Source organism: Macadamia integrifolia, unplaced genomic scaffold (genome assembly GCF_013358625.1).
Source record: "Macadamia integrifolia cultivar HAES 741 unplaced genomic scaffold, SCU_Mint_v3 scaffold_113A, whole genome shotgun sequence".
Taxonomy (NCBI): Eukaryota; Viridiplantae; Streptophyta; class Magnoliopsida; order Proteales; family Proteaceae; genus Macadamia; species Macadamia integrifolia.
In genome coordinates, this window is record NW_024870617.1 from 344,518 (window position 1) to 368,710 (window position 24,193).

Here is a 24,193-nt window from a genome sequence, read left to right on the forward strand (position 1 = left end):
ACCTTAGATTCATCATCTCAAGTGGGATTAACAAGATCTCAAGGAACTCTATCCAAATCAAGGGTTTCACTTGGGGTTTTGTGAAAGTTTAAGAAGTATAGCCTTCACTCACCTCAAATCGTAGGTCTCGTGTTGGGGATCACTTTTCCGGTGCCAAAATGAGAAGATCAAACCTCAGCATCACTTAAAATCATTTCTTCCTCTTTTTCTTTTCCTTTCTTCTTCTTCGTTCTCTTTTCTTCCTTTCTTTTCTCTCTCTTCTTTACTTTTCTCACCCATTCTTTAAAGCATTAAATGAGAAAAAGGAAAAACAATAAGTTCTATTTATACTAGACAATATTTAGTAACCACATGGGTGGGTCACACTGGTGGGCGGGTTCGCCCACCTGTTGGTCAAAACTTAGCCAAACAATTGAGATTTCGATGGAATTCGACTCTCAGCATGAATCTCACTCTCGGCACAAAATATATAATACGTATACACTTTAGGATACGGCTACATACCAGTATTATCCGTACATGGCCTTATGATAAGTGCATGTACACGGCTTGGGTACACCCATCTCCTTTGGCACTGACTCGGACTTGTCTAGCCAACCTGTGTTCAAAGTCACCCTTGCCATCATGGTTCATAGGGAACCCGCCTTAACCCTCTCTAGTTCAGGTCCTACACAGTTAAACCGGGTCAACCGTGTAAGTAAACCAGGTTTAAAAGCAGGGTATCACAGTGCCGATGTGACCTTTGAAGGTACATCATTCTGCCCTCGTCTAGTATAGAGTGGTGTTCTCCACCTCCTCCACCCATACCCTCATTAATACCCCTCCCTGATGCTCCTAGTGCCAGTGACTGCCCTTCTCTAAAGGTTTATCAGCGCAGGAAGAAGATTGGTCAGCCAAGTGGCGAGGTACTTCCTCCAGATGCTTCACTCCTTCCACTGCCACCTTCCTCTGGTGAGGCTCCTCTTCCTCCTTTGTCTGATGACTTACCAATTGCGTACAGGAAAGGTACACGTTCTTACACACAAAAATCTATGGTTGTATACCCTATTGATAACTTTGTGTCGTTATGTCATCTTCTCTCTCCCATCCATGGTCTTGCCCCATCTCTTTCCACTAACCTTATTCCCCATGCCCATAATAAGGCCCTACGTATCCCTTGATAGAAGGCTGCCATGGATGTAGAAATGGATGCTCTCTTGACTCGTGGTACTTGGAGTTTGGTAGATTTACCTCCTGGTAAGGATCTGGTGAAGTGTCGCTGGGTGTCCACTGTTAAGTATCATTCTGATGGGCGGTTGAAGGCACGTCTGGTTGCTAAGGGGTATACTCAGACATATGGTGTTGATTACTTTGAGACCTTTTTCCCAGTTGCTAGAATGAATTCTGTTCGCCTTCTTATTTCTTTGCTATCAACTTTGATTGGTTTTTACTTAAGTTGGACATCAAGAATGCCTTCTTGTATGGTGATCTACAGGAAGAGGTATATATGGAGCAACCTCCTGGGTATGTTGCTCAGGGGGAGAGTACAGATCGTGTGTGTCACTTACACAAGGCTATCTATGGGATTAAACAGTCTCCTCGGGCATGGTTTGACAAGTTCAGTGCTACCATAGTTACTTGTGGTTTTTCTCAGTGTTATTCTGATCATTCTGTGTTTGTTCGTCGCAGAGGTGATAAGCTGGTGGTTTTGGTAGTATATGTTGATGATATTATTCTGATTGGTAATGTAGAGGCAGGAATTTCTGAAGTAAAAGATTATCTCCAGCACCATTTTCAGACAAAGGATCTAGGCCAACTTCATTATTTCTTTGGGATTGAGGTAATCCGCTGCAACACAGGGATCAGTCTATCTCAAAGGAAGTATGTGATGGATCTTCTATCTAATACTGGGATGCTTGCATCCAGACCCGTTGATATTCCTATGGACCCCCACCAAAAGTTTGGTGTGGATGATGGTGAACCCCTCCAAGATGTGCTTCAGTACAGGAGCTTGATTGGCCAGTTGATTTACCTCACTGTGACTCGTCCTGACATTTCCTATACTATTGGAGTTCTTAGTCAGTTCATGCAGTCTCCTCAGAAAGCACATTGGGATACTGCTATTCGTGTTCTTCGCTATCTAAAAGGTGCCCCTGGAAAAGAGTTAATTTATCGTCCTAATCGACATATGGAACTAGTGGGGTATTCTGATGCTAATTGGGCTGGCTCTCCTAGTGATCGGAGATCTACTACTGGATACTGTACATTTGTTGGAGATAATCTTATTGCATGGCACAGTAAGAAACAGACTACTATTGCCCCGGTCCAGTGCAGAAGCAGAGTACAGAGCTATAGCTCATACCACTGCTGAGTTGATGTGGCTGCAGTCATTACTCTTGGAGCTGGGATTTCCAATGACCAAGCCAATGAAAATGTATTGTGACAACCAAGCTGCAATTCACATTGCTAGTAATCCAGTCTTCCATGAGAGGACCAAACACATAGAAGTGGACTGCCATTTTGTTCGTGATGTTGTTCTGAAAAAGCTGATTGAGACACCGTTTGTTCCTTCACCAGATCAGTTAGCTGACATGTTCACTAAGTCTTTGCTTGCCCCTAGTTTTCGCAATGGTCGTACCAAGCTGAGCATGGGTGATGTGTATGCTCCAGCTTGAAGGGGAGTGTTGAGATTGACACTAATCCAGTATCGGGATTAGCGCTAATCCTTGAGCCCAATAAGGGCATATTGGTCCTATCGGGCTTTCCTTTGTGCTTTAGGGTTGCCTCCTTATGTGAGGGACAGTTTTGTAATTGGGGACATATTTTTTATATTATATATATCATAATGACTTGTGATCAGAACCATTCTGGACTGATCGCAGGCTGTTCACTCTTTGGGACTGCTATCGGTCTTCTCTCCCTCTTCTCTTTCTTCTTCTCTTCTTCTCTTTTCAGTTTTTCCGGTTGTGAGTACAAGATTTTGGGATTGTAACAATAGTTTTTCTATCAAAATTGTGGAGCCTTAGAGAGCCTCCATACTTTTATTTATAATGACTAAAGGGAGGGGTTTACATCCTAATAATTTGCGAGTTCCAGAATAGGAAACCTCCTAGCCGACAGCTAACACAATAGCTTCTAAAACAGAAAATAGAAACAACAGGAAAAAGGAAACTTCTACTAAGTTAACTGCTAAGACAAAATAAGACTTGAATTGGATCAACGGGCTAATCCAAATGGAACAAATAATAAACCAAACCAAAAATAACCCCCAGTTGATGCAGATCCAAGTTCCAAAGACTGAAATCGAATCGCTTAGGGCCCATAAGAATGACAAAATATCTCAATTTAATGGTTGAGTGCCACTCTTGTAATTTCAGAAACAACCCAAGCACTAAAAGAGATGGAAATAGATACTAGGGTCAAACTGAAATAGAAAATTAGAAGAGGAGGGGTAATTTGGAATTACAAAAGATAAGGAGAATAGTAAAATAAAGTTTCCGAAAGCAGGGGCTTAAGTGTAATATTAGCAATTATTTCTAGTTAAAACACAAGTAGGGCCTATCTGTAATAACTAGAAATCATATGTATAAACAATAGAAGACCTGTCTTCTTCTTCCTCACAGTTGATGGAGGGCTTGTAGAGAAAGGGAAGATATCCCTGAGTGAACTCAGAGTTGCAAGGGAGGAGAAGAATAAGGGGGAAAAGGGGTCACACGTCTTGCACCATACCCGGCACTAAAACCTTTAATTCAATTCATTCTCAAAATCTGATTACTAACTTGGGTTACATGGCTTTACATAATAAACTGAATTTAAAACTTGCCTAAATAAAATCTAAAGTTAGAGTAGCAACTCCTAATTACTTCCTAAAGTTCTAACTAATGAAATTAGAAACATAATAAAACTCAAATTGGTAACTCCCTAATTGACTAACAACTATCCCAAATGAAAGATTACATATCTTCCCAACTAAAATAACTCAATATTTCCTAAATAAAGTTAATCCTAAAATATCCTATTGATCCTAAAAAAATCAAATCAGATCCGATACCTCTCGGCTGAGATTGTCCGAAGGGTCAACCCAGTTCAGCCTCAATTCTGCATCAACTCCCCCGATGTTGAGGAAAACTTGTCCACGAATTTTAAAGAATGATGACAACAAAAACTCACGAGCGAGGGTGAATTGCTCGTCGTCTGCATCGCGAACAAAATCTATGATGTGAAGCTTTGGAGGTGTATTCTAGTCCGAAAAATCATGGGAAAGAACGAACTCATGATAGTGAACAGCTGGCACTACATTGATGTCCTTCATTACTTAATCCACAATTTTCTCAGCTTCTGTTCTCATCACCTGTTCCACAATAGGATGGGCTTCCACTTTCTTTGACTCAACCAATCCATGAAGATTAAATTTTTTATGCATGTGGTAAGCCTAGAGGGTTCACATATTGTTGTCACGATCAAGGATGCCGTCTCGTTGTTCCAACCAACGTCGACCCAACTTAATGATGCGTCGAGGAGAGTCAAACACTTCACAAAAAGCACCATCATAATAATGAGAAACAGAAAATTCAACGAATACATCGTTCTCCAACTCAAAAATAATCTGCCTGGTCTTTGACAACATATCCACCACAGATCGTGAGACAAAATTATCGTCTAATCGCTCATCAATTAACAACTTAGCAGGTTTTCCATTGGACAAGCGAACTCTGAACTTGAACACAAAAGATTCCATGACAATAATAGAAGGCTCAAATAAGAGGAGCGGAAAATTGGTAATTAGAGAGAATATCTAAGTGAATGAAGTAAGATGTGGGAGGGTATTCTTGGGATAGGAAGATAAATGGGATAAAACATAATAAGAATAAAAGAGGGGTATTAATGGGAAAGTAAAGAGATAAAATAATAAAGCAAGGAAATCGTGAAGTGGGGGATGAAGGTTGTCTTCAACCTCCACTCCTGTACCTAGCAAAAACCAGAAACCTAGAAATTGACCCGGCCACCTAACCAGGACTCCAAATCTCAGGAGATTTAGAGAACAGAATTCGCCCTCCAAAGCTTGAGTGAATCCAAGCATCAAAGACATCAACCAACAAGCTTCAATCAAGTATTCAGGTTCTGAAACTTTTCCGGGCGGTAGCTACTGGTACAGTTCTGGTTCAAGTTGAATATTTCACCACAGATTGGGACTACAGAGCTGAGCTTTTAGGGCTTCGTTCACCTATACTCGAGGTATTTCCACCCCAAATCTTAAGAAGAAAAGAGAGGGGTTAAGGGAGATGAACTCAACAAACGAGACTGTTCCAGCACAGCTAAAAAGAGTACTCGAGACGATTCAACTCCATGAGCCCAATAAATAGATTAATAAGGGAAGAAGAAGAGGGGAAGAAAGGAAGTGAGTGGGAACGATGGGGTTTGGGTTGGGAATGACGTGTAAGATATATATATACATATATTTTTTAAATATTGTTGTTCTCAGTCTCTGCTGAAACTAGAACAGATAATGGGAGAAGATGGGAAAGAAAGGAGACGAAGGAAGGACCCTTCGGCTCTGATACCACTTCATGCAAGGCCTGTAGAGAAAGGGAAGAAATCCCTGAGTGAACTCAGAGTTGCAAGGGAGAAGAGAAGAATAGGGGGGAAAGGCGTCACACGTCTTGCACCATACCCGGCACTAAAACCTTCAATTCAATTCATTCTCAAAATCCGATTAATAACTTGGATTACATGCCGTTATATAATAAACTGAATTTAAAACTTGCCTAAATAAAATCTAAAGCTAAATTAGCAACTCCTAATTACTTCCTAAAATTCTAACTAATGAAATTAGAAACAGAATAAAACTCAAATTGGTAACTCCCTAATTGACTAACAACTACCCCAAATAAAAGATTACATATCTTCTCAAATAAAATAACTCAATATTTCCTAAATAAAGTAAATCCTAAAATATTCTATTAATCCCAAAAAAATCAAATCAGATCCGGTTCGTCTACGCTGAGATTGCCTGAAGGGTCAACCCGGCTCAGCCTCAATTCTGCATCAACGGTGGAGCTCAAAGGTGGTACTCCAAACCTCAAGGAAAAGATCTAGGCATTGAGGAGTTCGATCGAGCAACAAATCTGGATTCAAGGCACCAAATCCCAGATCTTACTGGAATCACTCAACAACCTGATAGCCAAAAGAATCTGATGGAACCTGAAACTGGCGGAAGTTAGGGTTTCAGCCCAGTTGCAAACCTGGTTTCTCACCACAGAAGAAGCATGATGACCTGATGTTCAAAGAGGGTGAGTCGCCTAGATACAGGCTACCTTCGACCCAAATCCCAGATGCAATCGATGGGATTTATTGGTTCAGCAGCGCTTCTCATGGGCTGGATATGAATGCCCATAACAAGGGAAGGGAAGAAAACCAGATATAATAAAAAAGGAAGAAGAAGAAATAAAGAAGTAGGAGAAAGGAATAGAGAAGGTTAGAAAATTTCAGAGAGGAAGAGGGAATCGGCAGCCATGGTTCACACCCAAAATCTCCATCAAGTTTTAATTCTCCAAAATCTGAATTCTTCATTGGGTTACATCAATATAAAGGCAAGCAAAATGTAACAATGGAAGCTAAATAAATTGGAAACTACCCTAAATAACAACTGAAATAAAATCTCCTACTAAACTTGACCACACCCTACACTAATAATTAAGGAAACAAAAATCACTAAATTACTCCCAAAATTTTCCACACCTAACTACATCACCCGTACACATTGTGGGCAGCTTGTGTAGCCCTAACCAGCCTGCCGACAGGCCCCTTCTATCTCTTTGTGTATGTCTGCAATGCTGCATCAATGGCATGCACTATTCTATCCCAAAGGCTCCAGTTCTGCGTATAGTGGGTATGGCAAGTAGTTCTTCTTCATTTCCCACTGAGTATGAGGTTAGTCAAATAACAAGTCGTCTTCTGTGGAGAGCATTTTCTCAGACTCACTACCCTCCCCTCCCCCCCCCAAAAAAAAAAAAAAAACATATAGGCCCGCTCTAGCAAGCAGCTATGGTGAGTCCACACAAGCATCTTCACAGCCTGGTGATCTATATCCTCCTCAGACTTCGCTGGTTCCTCACCTTCCCCTTCCTTGTTGGTTTTCATCTCCAAGTTGAAGAAGATCTCCTTCCTTTGTTGGTAATCCAAACACCACTCTAAGACTCCACTTTACTTTCATTAATTTTTCTGTTTTCGCACTTTGCCCGTCTTTCTCTTTTATTTCCTTTTGTCCCTATTTTATAACATGATTCCGAATATACCCCTTCCCTGTCAATCGTTTCTTTCTTTGTGTTTTCAAGCTAAGATTTCATATGTAAATTACTGCCACAATCATTGGAATTTCACCTTAATTACCAAATTGTCATCCCCTTTAAAACTTCCATCTATTTACTGTCTTGCCATTACTCTTTCAGCTCTCTTTTGTTTCCTTTCACCATGGTAGCCAATAGTGAAGTCCTCCAGCAGCTCAACTCCTCCAAGGGAGAAACTAATGCAAAATTTGATGCCCTCACTACCGCTATCACTTCTCTTCAAACAATGATGGAATCTATGCAAACTACCATTAATTGACTGGTGGCCGCAGATAAAGGAAAGAGTCCCATTGAATCTGGGGATTCTTCCAACACCACCCCACGGGATCCATCACTACCACTGCCACCACTAACACCACCGCCACCACATCATACACCTCCACCACCATATGGAACTGGTCGATATGAAGATGGAGCGGAAAGAAGAGCTCCAAGATTGGATGTCCCTGATTTTTATAAAGATAACAATCCAAAACTGTACCTTGACTGGATTCACAGAGTCTAGTGGGTCAAGCAACAGCAATAGAACCAAACCTGAGGCATTGAATTAGGCATTGTTTGACAACGTTCCGTTTCTACCGTTTCTACGTTTTCTTGTTCCCAGAAACTGAGAAACAACCTAAAAAGTGTTTGATAAAGTTGTTTCATTTCACCCGTTTCTAAAAACATAAATCAAAATTTATGCTTATTTACAATTCTAGAAACGACTTTGACGAAACAAGTCGGACTTGTTTTGTCGTTTCTAGAAACGAATTTGAGAGAAAAAAAAAAGTTATTGTGCCCTATAAATCTCTCAACTATTTAAACCTAAAAAGAGGCAACCGAACCCTCTCCCTTTTGGGCATCGGATGATATTATTTGGTTTTTTAGTGGCATTATGTCCGAAAAAACGTTTCGAGAAACAAGTTTATCAAACACCAAAAAATCCATTTTTGTTTCCAGAAACATGAAAAGCCTTTTCTGCTATTTCTGTGTCTAGAAACAGCAGAAATGTTATCAAATGGTGCCTTAGTCACTACTTGGGCTTAAATGCATGAAGTCATGAACCAGAGATTTTTGCCTCCTGATTACAAGCAATGCATGCATCTCAAGTTTGCACAGTTAAAATAGGAAAATCTAATTGTTTTTTAAAAGTATGTTGCTAGATTTTATTATTTTGCCACTCATTTTGATTTTGAGTGGGATAAAAAATCATTGGTGGCACAATTCCACAATGGTTTGCACCCTCAAATTAGTGCTGCTCTTGCAACCAGTCGACTGCCTACAATGGAAAATGTTGTACAGGTAGCATATCAAGTCAAAGAAGTCCAAAATGTCCATACAACCAAAGAAATTTAACGGATACTTTTCCTAGGGGTCCTAGTTCCATTCAGTGGCAGCCTTCTACCCAGGCAAAGTCATTCAGCAAACCACAAGCTAGTGCTTCATCTATAGCATCTTCACAACCTAGTCAGTTGTATTCTCCACCTCAACATGCTTCTGAAATGCCATCTTCACGGCCTACTCGTCCATACTCGCCCCCTCGGTGTGGTTCTAATAAATCTTCTAAGGCAACAAAGTTTACAGTTCGGTGCCACTCGTGTAACGAATTAGGACATATCAGTGCTCAATGTCCCAGCTATATTGTTGCCTTTATTGATAAGGATTCTCCTATACCTTATATTCCCAAAGAACACCTTGGTTCTGACACAGTTGATTCAAAGGAAAAGCGTGCATCAGGTGAAGTCCATGACACTCTAAATGATGAGGACCCACATCTTTTTTATGTCATTGGTCATGCATTGACCCCTCAGAAAGTCGTTGACGATGAAGATTGGCACTGCAATAGTATTTGCCAGACCTGTGTGAAGTGTAATGACCAACTGTTAACCTTGGTCATTGATGGAGGTAGTTGCACTAATGTTGTCTCTGAAGACATTGATTGTAAGCTAGGATTGAAGACAAAGCCATATCCAAATCCCTACAAGGTTGCTTGGGTAAAAAACACTAATCTCAAGATCACAGATAAGTGTTTTGTCACATATTCTATTGGTGGATTTAAGGATACAGTCCAATGTCATGTCCACCCTCTGAAGGTGTGCCATATCCTTGTTGGTCGACCTTGGTTGTTTGACAAGAAAGTACAGCATTGGGGCTATACCAACACCTATGCTTTCAAGCATACCAACAAGACTATGAAGTTTCATCTTGCCAAAGATCTCCCTGAAATTAAGCTCAAGAAGATGGTGGGATCATTCCTCATTCAGCATATTCCTTCAGATGGTCTCATTGGTCTTTTTCCTAACTAGACGGAGTCAAGTTCTTTTAAGAGGAGAGCTGATGCAAACATGAGTGCAATTGCCTAGTTGGACCAGCATGACCGACTTTGGAAGCCAAGAGCCAAGAAGAACCGGTCCAGCCTAGGGTTGGAAATAATTCGTAGTTTATTTGTCTTATTTCTTGCCCTTTTTTTCTAGATTTGAACGTATGAGTTAGTATTTCTTTCCTTTTTGCATTAGTTTCCTTTTATGATTGTTTTAGACTAGTTTTTATTTCAGTTTAATGTCTTTAGTTTCCCTATATATAGGTTGTAATCAATGGACAAGTTATTTTGAATGAGAATTTGTTGAATTTGTGCTATGTGTGTGTGTGGATCCCTTCCTCCCCCCACCCAAAAACTCGGATCTTCCCCTTCTTCCCTAAGGCCTTCCGTCACTTGTGCACCAAGTAATTTAGTTACCTAACCTTAGACACTTCAAAATAGAAAGTAAATAAAAACAAAATAACTATTGTCCCCCACGTTGAGTGAACCAGTAACACTCAAGGCTGGTTGGCCCAACCACTTATGTAGGCGATACAGATTCTTCACCAAACTAGGCTTATTTTATTAGAAATAAGCCCAGGATTGGGTTCCATACATGTTGGGCCTTTGATCCCATGAATTTTGAGTGTAATAGGTCACTTTTATGGGTTTAAAAGAGGGACTCTAAGGATGCACACGGGATTACTAGTTTTTTTTTTTTTCATTAGTTTCCTTTTTAATTGGGTTTGATTTGAGTTATATTTGTTTCCTTAGGAGTCAAGTTATTAATTGAGCCAAGTCATTAGTAATTAATTTTCTTTTTCAACTAGTTTCTAATTTCAGTCTTTAGTAACTATTGTATTAGGAGAATATTTGGTTTCCTTTTTGAGGAGCCTTCTATTTTGTAATTCCCTCCCCTATCAACATTATAAATAAAGAGGAGGTTCCTAAAAGAAGTATGATTTTGATAAACAAATTAATGCTTGTTGCTATAATCTTCTCCATAAAAATTTGTCTTGTGTTTGATCAAGGCTAATGGAATTGGTGTTTGATCCAATTGACTCTTTGCAGTGTGAAGCCCTAGAGGTTCCTTTCAAGTGCTCTTCTTCTTCTTCTTCAAGTGTTACAAATTTTTCCTAAGTAAAAAGGTATTTAAATCACTTCTTCTCTCAATTCTGTCTAGAGATAAAGAAGGTTCTGTGAGAATTTGAACCAGACCAAACCAGCATCAGTTTGGGCTGAAATTTGGATCAAAGATAGGTCCTACCTAGGGAAGAACTCGACCCAAAGGGGAGCTCTTTCTGACAAGTGGTTTGAGAGATTTAAAAATTCTCCCTTTTCTTGTCTTTTAGTGACCTGTGACAAAGCAGAACTGAAATTGACAGATCTGGTTCAGTTCATACTGTTCTCGTGGACTTTGGTTCATGGTATTAAGTTGATTTGGACCTATTTGAAGTCTTGTAAGCCCCTGTTATCAGTACTACTAATCTGATCAGAGAAACCCTAGTATTTGGTTCGATAGCTTCAACTGTTTCAGGTCTGAGTTCTCTTGTAATCTGATCTGCTGTGCTATTATCCTACTTTGACTTGTGGTTGTTCTTTGAGAGCATCCTGCTGTTTGGAACTAGGTTACTTTATTGATTCTAGTTCTACATTAAGTGATATCAGAGCATGGCCAAGAATAACCCTATGGCTGAGTTGAAAACCTCCATGGCTTCTATTATGGAGATGTTACAAGCTATAAGGATTGAACAACAAACTATGAGGACTGAACAACAAACTCTTGGTGCAAGGATGTTGGCTATAAACTCAGTTGCTCAGTTGGCTAACAGGAGGCCTAACCCTAATCTGAGGAGACCACAAAGAATCCCTGTAGTGCAACCCAGCTTTGAAGAGTATATGAGGGGTTATTTTGACACTAAACAACCTACACATCAGAGATACTCAGGAGATTCACAGAAAGTCAAGCTTGATCTGAAGGAGTATGATAGTAGACATAACCCCTAATTGTTCTATGATTGGGTAGCTGCATTGGATGACTACTTTGACTATTATGACCTACCTGAGGAACGAAAGATTAAACTAGCTCGTATTAAGCTAGTTGAGGTTGCCCGTGATTGGTAGAGAACCTATGAGAAAAACTGCAAGAGCTTGAAGACCATGGTAGAGAACCTACTACTTGGGAGGAGAGGAAACGAGAACTATCTAACAAGTACTTGCCACGTAACTTTAAAGCTCGCATACAAGACCAGTTGAACTCTCTTCGTCAGGAGAATATGACTGTTGCAGAGTATATGAACAAATTTAACGCACTTTATTCTCGCACAGGCATTAAGGAGAATGAGAGGCAATTACTTTCTCGGTTTCGACTGGGATTGCGAACTTAAATTAATAGGAGAATTGGTATTACTGATGTGTACAGAATGAGAGATTGCTTTGACAAGGCTCTTTGTGCAGAGAAAGTAATAGAACTGGAAGATAGACGGTTTGGTTTTCAAGCTGGAGAGCATGAAAAAAAAAATTCAACACCTAACTTTATTACAACAGCTCCTACACACACCACATTTCCTCCACATTCTAACAAAGGGAAGACACCTATGACTAATGGAAATAAAGTGCAATGTTATCACTACCAAGAGGTTGGGCACTATGCGAAAACTTATCCACATCGTCAGAGAACAAATGTTGTTGCTGAAATTAGAAAGGCACATGATAAGGTAGACCCTAATCTATATCCGTATCCGCTTGAGGGTGGGGATTTTAATATCTTTGATGAGGCCAATGCATATGATGATGGGTCTTGTGGCATTCATGTTACAAGTAATGTCTTGGTTCCTGAAACCATGGAAGAAGATTCCACTGAAGAGTTCTACATTGAAGAGATCATAGTAGACAAGATTTAAGCTGTGTATGATGAGGTAGTGGTTGAGAGCACTCCACAACAAGTCTTTGAGATTCATGATAAAAAGGAAGAGTTTGTTCCTTCAATCCTTGATGAGAAGGTTACCAACGTTGACAACTCTATGCACACGACATTCACAGTTGGTATTGATTCAGAGGGTGAGCATATAGAGTTTGTTATGCAATCATGGTTCTTTGAAGAGAAAACTCCACACCTTGAAGACTACATTCTGAAAGTTTACAAGCAACAAGAATTTTGTTTGGGAATGGTCAAAGCTGCTAATCACATGTTGTTTCCCCCTCATTACTGCAAAATTCGATGACGAATTTTTCAAGATGGAGAGAGTTTATGCAGATTCTTCACCAAACTAGGCTTATTTTATTAGGAATAAGCCTAGGGTTGGGTTCCATGCATGTTGGGCCTTTGATCCATGTGTTTTGAGTGTAATAGACCACTTTTATGGGCCTAAAAAATGGGCTCTAAGGATGCATACGGGATTACTAGTTTGTTTCATTTTTCATTAGTTTCCTTTTTAGTTGGGTTTGATTTGAGTTATATTTGTTTCCTTAGGAGTCAAGTCATTAGTAGTTAGTTTCCTTTTTCAACTAGTTTCTAATTTCAGCCTTTAGTAACTATTGTATTAGAAGAATATTTGATTTCCTTTTTGAGGAACCTTCTATTTTGTAATTCCCTCTCCCATCAACATTATAAATAAATAGGAGGATCCTAAAAGAATGATTTTGATAAACAAATAATGGTTGTTGCTATTATCTTCTCTATGAAGATTTGTCTTGTGTTTGATCAAGGCTAATGGAATTGGTGTTTGATCCAATTGACTCTTTGCAGTGTGAAGCCCTAGAGGTTCCTTTCAAGTGCTCTTCTTCTTCTTCTTCAAGTGTTACAAATTTTTCCTAAGTAAAAAGGTATTTAAATCACTTCTTCTCTCAATTCTGTCTAGAGATAAAGAAGGTTCTGTGAGAATTTTTCAAATTCTGCCCAGACCAAACCAGCATCAGTTTGGGCTGAAATTTGGATCAAAGATAGGTCCTACCTAGGGAAGAACTCGACCCAAAGGGGAGCTCTTTCTGACAAGTGGTTTGAGAGATTTAAAAATTCTCCCTTTTCTTGTCTTTTAGTGACCTGTGACAAAGCAGAACTGAAATTGACAGATCTGGTTCAGTTCATACTGTTCTCGTGGACTATGGTTCATGGTATTAAGTTGATTTGGACCTATTTGAAGTCTTGTAAGCCCCTGTTATCAGTACTACTAATCTGATCAGAGAAACCCTAGTATTTGGTTCGATAGCTTCAACTGTTTCAGGTCTGATTTCTCTTGTAATCTGATCTGCTGTGCTATTATCCTACTTTGACTTGTGGTTGTTCTTTGAGAGTATCCTGCTGTTTGGAACTAGGTTACTTTATTGATTCTAGTTCTACATTAGTAGGAACAGAGGCCTGACCCCTTAGGTTCCTGCAGCTATATTTCTGGCCCAGGAAACTGTCTACATCAAAAACACACAGATTTCTACACATAAAAATGATTAATTATTTCATACTGTAGAAGAGCTACTACTACTTGAAATCAGAAAAGTGAATGATTTATAACTCAAGGAACAAATTCTGGAAGCATATCTGGATTCTGGTAATAGTTGGTCTCCATGTGATAGCTCACCTACTACCATTAACAAAAAAATTCTTTTGTTTCTTTGAGAAAGCAACTGCTCCAACAGCTCCCATATGACCTGTACCAATTCCAACACAAAATTTGCTTCCGTGCTCCCATAATCGAACCTGTAACTCAGAAGTCAGAGGAGGAATACAGACAATAAGATAATGACAGAGATGGGATTACCGCAAAAATTGTACATTAGGCATTCCAGGAAAAAGCTAAGATAAATATTTATAAGTAGTAGAGTTTGGACAGAAAAGGCTTTACTTCCAGTTGCAATAAGTAGGAAAGCTCAGGAATTTTGTATAACCAGCAAAGCCCTCCATAAATGCCAAACAACAGAGAGACTCACACTGTTATCTTTACTCCCAGTTGCAATCAGTGTCTTTCCAGAACTTGAAACACGTGTCAATGCTTAATACAATGTCAGTATGCCCTTTCAGTACATAGGAACATGACATGGATTCAAGGTCATACACTCAAACCTGCAGATAAACTCGAGTAATAAAGTTAGAAACAGTTATATATATGCAGTTAGGTATTCTTAAGTAAAGGCCTGTACAAATCAAATCTAGAAGTGCTGTACGCTAGAATAAATGCCACAGGGATCATAGAACCACAAATAAGGCATCCCTCCTGGAAGATCACCATCATATCTATCACATTATTTTGAACAGTTCAAGAATGCGGTCAACAAGCAACAAACAGAAAAATCAACAAAGATATACCTGCTCAAGATTTGTAGCTACAGCAAGAAACTGTTCTTCCTCGCCCAAAAACTTTATATCCACAATCTCTTCATTGTAACCTACAAGCCTTTTGCTTAGCTTTAAGCAGAATGACTCTTCAAGGATTTGCACTGGGGAGTAAAACAGGAACTGCTGATCAGAAGTAACACAAAGAAATCCTTGATCCATAGGCAGCATTACAGCTGCAGTAAACCCCCTTTTCAAATCATCCTCATCTGAGCTGACAGTTGCATCAGAAGATTGCTGCTCAAACAGGCACACTGCACTGTTGGAGGAAAATCAATAGGAGTTACTGAAGATGTCCCGCACTCCCACCACAAACAAATTCAATTTTGACAAAATACACAAGATAAAGGGGTGAGAGATAGCGTTAGAGAGAGAGCCCTCAAGAGGTCCCCAAACAAGTCAACAAAGGTAATATTTCATGCAAAGAACTAGAAGAACAACAAAGGTAATATTTCCTGCAAAGAACTAGAAAAATAATCTCATGAACATACCCTTCAGAGGTCCATATGCGTACAATTCCACGTTCACTAACAGTAAGAAAGAAAATCGGTGGTGATACACTTTTATTTTTGTTCCACCTGGATCGTTGGTATGAAACCAAAAGGGATTCCCAATAGGATCTTGGATGAATAACACAAACAGCTTCAAGCACCTCATATGTTGGTACAGTCATTCTGAAGCCATAATCATGGAGATCCCATATATTTACAACCTGACATAATTGAATTCAACTTATCAATTGCAGGCAGACAGCTCAAACATGTCAGATTCAGAGGTTCAGTTAAATGGTAATCAAGAAATGAAGAAAATAAATAACATGTGTGCACATGCATGTGTTCTTATCTACATACATGTGTTGTAGATTTGCATTTTCCAAAATTAGGCCCAAGATGAAGATGTTCTGAAGTACAGTTATCAAATAAAAATAATAATTTCAATTACTTAGCTCCAGCCTCCAAGCTATATGGAAACAAAGGTGCAGACAAAACTTTCTTTGATCAGAAGCTTAGTCTGGATCGAAAATACACTTCCACTTAGTTTTTCTTGGCCTTCCACACTCTCTAGTTGTGTTTACAACAGCTATAGTTCCAGATGGTGTTAATTCTAGTTCTTTTGCAACTGATTATGAATCTCATTTCAGAAATAGAGACTGTTGAAAGCTCTAGTGTATCTTAGATAAATGATAAATCTATAAACACATTATGGAGATAAGAGAGATGGAATTGATTTCATTGGTTTCAAGGAATGTTACAAGGAATGGACTCCAATTATAAGTAGATAACAGAAAAGTGGATACCGCAATTGTCCCATGCCACACTAACACTAGCAAGTTATCTAATAATTACTCTTATTTGAGTATTGTTCTAATGCCCCAAAATGAATAACATTTTTTTTTTAACTTGTATGGCCTATTTGGGAAATGGGATATTTAGGGACTGATGTGTATGTTATACTTTAAATAACTTAACTTGCGGGCTTAGTTAATAGCTAAAGGGGGGCCTAGTGGTCAGTACATTATCTAACTAGAGGTCCTAGGTTTAAATCTGTTAGTCCCTTTATATTAGAAGATTATTTATTTTTCTTTTGTTTTAAATTGCTTGTGGTCCCCACCCCCATTAAACAAAACGTGGGAGGGTGAGAAGAGTCCTAATAGAGGAAAAATAGGAAAGTGCTGTCCTAGAGGAATTAGGAGAGAGAAAAGAAGGGGAAAAGAGAGGGACATGAGAGTAGAGAGAGGAGTCCGTGAGTGAAGAGGGAAAGAAAGAGGGAGAGAGTTGTGACCGAGAGGGAGTGGGAGAAAGGGGATTGTGAGCTATAAAGAAAAGGACGAGGGGAGAGAAAGAGGATCTTAGGAGAGAAAAAAAGCAAGAAAGAAAGAGAGGGGAGAGAATAAAGATTTACCTTTTCTTGGGGATTCTTGGTTGTTATTTGCACTACAATTGGAGAAGGGAGGCTGCTGGACTTACTTTGATCGATCTTCCATCTTGTTTTGATCCACAACAATGATGCAACAAACAACAAACTCAGCCATATCCCAACTTAATAGGGTCAATTACATGGATCCATGTAGAAACAAAAAGGAGAAATGAAAGTTAAAGGAAAGACAAACAAAATAGGAGAAATGATAAAAGGAAAAAAGAAAGAAGCCTAGAACCAGTAAGTCAGGAAAATCTCAGCTAAATGGGGCCAGACCCAGACAATGCATGGCATTTCTCACTACTTGTCCTATGGTCATTTTAGGCCTACCCCTAGCTCTTTTAGCTCCTTCAGTCGAAATCAGATCACTTCACGTTATGAGGGCATCTGCAGGCCTATGTTGGATATGGTCATACCACCTCAAACAACTTTATCTGAGCTTGTCATTGATTAGAGCAACTCCCAAATTAGGTCTAATATGTTCATTCCTTACTTTATCATTCCTAGTTTTGCCGCACATCCATTTTAACATCCTCATCATTGTTACACCTAACTTCTCTACATGACATTTCTTAACTACCCAACATTCCGCCCCATACATCATAATTAGTCCTATAATATCCCTATAGAATTTTCTCTTAAGCTTTAAGGGGATACAATAGTCAGTCAGTCACACAACAATCCAGACACATCTCTCCACTTCATCCATCCCACTTTAATTCTCTATAAAACATCATCATCTAAGTCACCTTCTTTATTTATGGTAGACCTCCTAGATATCTAAAATAGTCACTTGGTTGTATCTCTCTCTTCAATTTTCACCATATCATTATCCATCATAGTGTGACTAAAGTTACACATCATATACTCCGTCTCCGATCTACTTATCCTAAAACCTCTTGTTTCCAAGATTGATCTCCATAGCTCCAACATAGCGCTAATCTCTGCTTTTGCCTCACTTTTGGATTAAATTACAGCCCCCAAAAACTATAGGGATTCATCAAGTAATAAAAAGAAGGCACCTGTTGACACATTCTTTGGAGTTCGGTAGCAACTTAGCACTTGATCACAGCACACCAACTCACAGGACAGCAAAGGAAGGTACTGACCTAACATGTATCCTTTATTAAATTTTCATGAACCCTCAGAATGAATTTTCTGCACTTGTATTTGGAAATTTTTAATTTATGGCTGCTAATAAACCAGATTTTCTGCATGCATGTTGCAAATTTTGTGTTAGTAGACCTTCAACAAACCCAAATTCTCTCAATCCTTGGGCATGTATTAGAGTTCCCAAACCTATCCAGCACCAATATAAGAGCATGGAAACAGCAGTTTATTTCACTAATGGTAAAGCATGGTCCCAAATGACATAGCAGAGAAAAGATCAGTTAGCTAATGGTCTAATTAATACAATTAGTGACCCAATATGCAAATCAAAGCATATTTTTACAAGAAAAAAGCAATGGAGTACAAATAATTTTTCTTGCAAACGAGGTTCTTTCTAACATGTCCTAAGCAACGAATAATTTACTTGAGTGAATGTAGAACACAAAATGTAATTCTTGAAGTCACATAAAAATTTTCTTCTGAGGACATGTTTTCAATTGGCAAGTATAGTTAACTTAACATGGCCAAAACACAAGGCGTAAGTATATTATTTGATTGTACCACAAAAAATAAAATATATATATATATATATTGTTTGTAACTACCAACCTCAAATAACCATTCCATAACTTAAAAAGATCACTAGCAATTGAGCAAGTTCAAGAAAAGTTTAGCATACCTTGTCTCTTCCAGCATTGAGTAAGGCCCATCCATCTTCAGAAACTGCCAAGGAAGTAACTGCTGAAAAATGCTTTTCTAGTACTGCCATGCATTTTTTAGTAACAAGATTCCACACCCGAACAGTTGCATCATCACTACCAAAGAACAGCTATGACAGACAAATTTCTTGTAAGGCAAAATATAAGGAGACCAATACAGGAAAGCAAGAATTCTCATTTCTGGGCTATAATCTATATAGTTCTGTTATGCTTGTACAGCAAAGAAATACGCTTTTAATCAATAAATAAATTTCAACATAATCTATAAATGGAGCTAGGAACAAAGAGTGAAATAGATTGTCTTTTCTCAAGAATGATGAAAAGCAGGGGAAATGAAGGATGCATAAAATACCACAGAGGAAACAAAGAACTCACCCACACAACTGGTTTATGGATACCTCCTATTAATCAAAACATCACTGGCCAACTACAGCCACCATTGGAACAACCAGTTAAGAGAGGAAGCCATAATAATGTGAATCATGGTTTAAGATCTTGGCAAGATCTCGCTAATATCTTGTTTTTTCCAATAAGGCGTGACGAAATGCATTGCGAGGTATATATTGTACAAAAACTCTCTCTCTCTCTCTCTCTCTCTCTACTTTTTTTAAGAAAAAACGTGTTTTTGCTTGGATTTCGGTGCTTTTGCTTGAGGATTTCCATTCCTACATTCACTGAAGCTTAAAGAGTAGAGAATATTACATCCTCTTCTAGGTTTTTTTTTAGTTGCTCTCTCTCTCCCTCTCTCACTCTCCTTAGTTTTAGTTCTTCTTTGTTTTTGCTTTAATCACTTTTGTAATAGCTTTTTATTTCAATTAATGCAAGCACTCTTTTATTTTTATTCAGACTTTTATGATTATGATTTATGGAGGGAAATGTATTTTTCTATTTATTTTTCTGTTTAAATAAATGATGTCTATAACACTGACCTTATGTTGTTATGTGGCTTATCTTATGTCATTTTAAATTTTCAATGCATGTGTTTTCTACTCAGCAATCATGAGAATTTAATTGATTCCAGATTAAGTTTTTATCTATGATGTCTTTTAAATCACCCAAGCTTTCAAGTTCAAGCATTGATTGAGGTAGGTAGGCTTCTTCAATAATCTTCTCTCCCCACTCTCATTCCCTTTTCTGACTACCCTTTACAAAGTCAAAGTATAATTTTAGGTTTGAATTTTAAAAAACTGATGTTTCCATTGTGTTTAGAAGGCCTAAAATAGGGCAAATACCAAGTTTCAGGGGCTACCATAAAACCATCATTTTATTGTTTTTATTTTAATTGCCAAGTCGACCGGGCTAAGTATAGAATGCTACTTGTGAGCCTCTCTCTAGCTTTATCCCCTTTCTTTTACTTTATTTTTATTTCAGCATTTTTTTCCTTCATTGCTTTTTAATTGCATGGATTGTTTATTTTCAGTTATTAAATTTATTTAATTTTAATTGCGTGGTTTGCGTATTTAAATTCTTAGATGACGAATGGTTAGGACGTTATTTTAAAAGCTGATCGATTCTCATATAGCTAGCCCCAAGAACAAATGCAAAATGGCCACTATCAATCTTTGAAAACTCCTACAATCCAATTCAGAATTTGATTTGATGAAGCAATGTTCGACCCGTAGCTACACTAATAAAGTAGCAATATATACAATGAATCAAGCAATTGCAAATCGAACCTCTAATGCGCAAAAGAATTCACATCGCACTGTTTTCTTGCATGAACAAATGGTTTCTTGAACCATGTATCTTTTTGTCTGAAGACAAAGGAAATTTTTTTTTTTTTTTTAAATAAATTTCAACATAATCTATAAATGGCGCTAGGAACAAAGAGTGAAATAGATTGTCTTTTCTCAAGAATGATGAAAAGCAGGGGAAATAAAGGATGCATAAAATACTACAGAGGAAACAAAGAACTCACCCACACAACTGGTTTACGGATACCCCCTATTAATTAAAACATCACTGGCTAACTACAACCACCATTGGAACAAACAGTTAAGAGAGGAAGCCATAATAATGTGAATCATGGTTCAAGATCTCAGCAAGATTTCGCTAATATCTCGTTTTTTCCAAGACGAAATGCATTGCGAGGTATAAATTGTACAAAAACTCGTCAAGATCTCGCCAAATCTCGCCTCTCTCTCTCTCTCTACTTTTTTGAAGGAAAAAAAAAAACTAAAGAACAAGGATTTCGGTGCTTTTACTTGAGGATTTCCATCCCTACACTCATTGAAGCTTAAAGAGTAGAGAATATTACCTCCTCATCCACATTTGGAGTTACATTTCTTCTCAAAAACCATTGTAGATTAAAAAAAATCTTCGCAAACCCATTTTTCCATGGAAAAATCATCAATACTTGTTGGCTTATATTGGTATTTTTTTATATGTGATGCAGATAACACTAATCTATGGATTCATGGAGGGAAATGAATTTTTCTATTTATTTTTCTGTTTAAATAAATGATGCCTATAACATTGACCTTATATTGTTATGTAGCTTATCTTATGTCATTTCAAATTTTCAATGTATGTAAATGCGACTCATCAGTCATGAGAATGTTAATTGCTAAAGAATTAAGTAATTATCTATGATGTCTTTTAAATTCTTATGATTATGTTATGTCATGTGTTGATTGCGGAATGTAGATTGTGGAATAGAGCATACTAGCCTAAGGCCCGAAAAATCGGAGACTACTTACATAGGGTACAAAGTCAAAGTATAATTTTATATTTGAATTTTAAAAAACTGATGTTTCCATTGTGTTTAGAAGGCCTAAAATAGGGCAAATACCAAGTTTCAGAGGCTACAAAGGCCATATGGCCACCAAGACCAACTACTAAGTCGACCAGGGAAAAAATAAATGATCTTGCCGAGATCTCACCAGATCTCTCTTTTTTGGATTAGCGAGATGGGGGGAGAGCGAGATCTTAAACTTTGAGTATGATACTTACTTAAGGTAAGCAGCATTCAATCAAATTCAATGAGTAAGAGATGAGAAAACCCCTCCCACAACAATTTTCCCTAATTCCCAAGACACTAAGACCCTAAGGTTCAATGAAAAGCTAAAATTTAAAAGCTGATCGATTCTCATATAGCCATCCCCAAGAACAAATGCAAAATGGCCACTATCAATCTTTGAAAACTCCTACAATCCAATTCAGAATTTGATTTGATGAAGCAACAAGGAGAACCAAGGTACATAATAAAGTAGCAATATATACAATGAATCAAGCAATTGCAAATCGAACCTCTAATGCGCAAAAGAATTCACATCGCACTGTTTTCTTGCATGAACAAATGGTTTCTTGAACTACGTATCTTTTTGTCTGAAGACAAGGGAAAAAAATTTTCCCTTTTTTTTTTTTTTTTTTTTTTTTTGGAGGGGTTGGGAGAGGGAATGTGTGAATATATGTCAATTCAGTGGATAGTCCCAATTTACTTTCTTACTCTGTATTTCAAATGGAAGATTTCACACATTTGTAAGCTTCTCTCTCTGATCTTTTTCCTTAGCATACTTAATTTTTTCCATCTAGCAATTTACATGTTCTGGAGACTCAAGTATAAACAGAATATCTGCTACAAAGTACAAAACAAACAATCTGCTAAATATTCATACTGGAGCTCCTTAAGTCAATGAAATAAGCCAATTCTTCATTTTCTCAAATTTACAACTCTATTCATATAGCTAGACAACTTTTTTCCCTTTTATTCTGTATCTCCTGCCCAAATTTCCCACATGTAGTCAAGCTAAAATATGGAAATCTCATTTTTCCTTTGTGATAAAGTCATGCAGTTTTTCAGATGCATGAAAAATCGAATATAATAAATTACTAACAGTGACTCTGCAAACAAACTAACAAACAAGCGATAATTAATGTTTCCAAAAACAAAAACAAAAACCGATCAAGCAATAATTGAGAGAAGAAGTAAACAACTTGAACTAATGAACTCACAAGTAACTGGTTTGGGTCAGGATGGAAAATGATACTGGTAACAACTCCCTTGTGACCTTTGAAGTAATGAGTACAGTACCCTCCAACATCCCACACAAGAACTTTCCTATCTGCTCCAGCTGTAGCAAGCAATCCACCAGACGCATCGCAAGCCATGCCCATCACAGGCCCATCATGTCCCTACTCAAACCAAAAAAACATTTTTCATCATACCTTCTAGCCAACTAAATTATTGATAAAAGGAAAATTCACATGTAACACTTCATTCATCTTAGTACCTTCCAAGAACGCAGGCATTTGGAGGAGGAGAGATCCCAAACCCTAATTTGTCTGCTATGGCTGGCAGAGAAAAGGAGTTTATCGTCAGGGCTGAGAGCCAGAGCAGTGATGCCCTCTGAATCTCCCTCAATAGTCGATTTAATCGAAGCATTCGTTGCGTCGACGATCTTTATCTTGTCATCGCAGGCGCAAGCTAAAAAAGAACCTTCAGAGGATACTGCGAAAGGTCCTCCAGTATAGAATTGTTGCAGAGAAGGGACGGAGCGATAGTTCTTCTTGAAGCTCACAGACGCCATTGATTGATACTCGCTGAAGATAAATTTTTGAATGGGGAAGAATCTTTAATTTTTATACTTAAAACTGCGGCTTTTCACTCAAACGACGAAAACGCAGTTCAAATGCGGTAATAGCAACAAGGGGTTTTGTTAGGGTTTTAGCCGTTGCACGCAGGAGATGGACGTTTTCATCTTCACAAGTCTCCCGACCCGAATAAGATCAAAAGCCGTGGCCCTAACGGACAGCCTCCGCCATAGCCCATAGGATTCCTTGCATAGTTGCATGCCAGGCCGGGAGGGCGGACCAGGTTTATGGACGAGAATGTACGAGAATGATCCTGTCCGTCGATTTAAAATCAATGTTTTCTCTTTTCATTTAATAGATTCTAAATCTACTGACCAGGGATGTACGAGAATATTCTTATACGTTAACCTGATCCGTTCATGCCCAATGGATACATGGAATGAGCATGTGCTTTTTTTTTTTTTCAAGTAATCAATGAGCTTATGCTAGAAATCATAAGAAAATTATTCGAAATCTCTTATTAATGCTCTCTCAGTTGTGGGGTTCATAAAACAGATTTTTTATGAACCCTTTTTATCTCATGTTGATGCACGTAGGATCTTTAGCATGATGGCTATTGTTGTGTATTTTATTAGGTCCCATCGTAATGATGTTGTGGTAAATCATATAAACCCCAACCCCATGTCGATCATCTTGATGATTAATCATTGGATGCATGATTTAGATCTATTTCAAGTCTCTAACAATATCATTGTTTCTCATTTTATCACAGACTATTTAGCATTCTTCTTGAATAGGGAAAGTCCACTACCTTTTTTGCCATTTCGCGTTTAAGTATGTATTGGGTTTACTAATTTTTTTAGGCCAGGATCTTTTTGGTTGTGTGGTGTTCTATTTCGTGGTCGATTTCAGGTTATCTATTAAGGTTCTTCCACAACTCACTCTCTCGCTGAAATTGAAGCTGGTGGGGTTTTATATGGTC

General features: G+C 38.2%; 1 pseudogene; it reads right to left on the reverse strand.

The window, feature by feature from the left end:
• Positions 1-23,475, reverse strand: part of LOC122070814 — a 47,906-nt pseudogene extending 24,431 nt beyond the window's left edge.
• Positions 23,476-24,193: the final 718 nt, after the last annotated feature.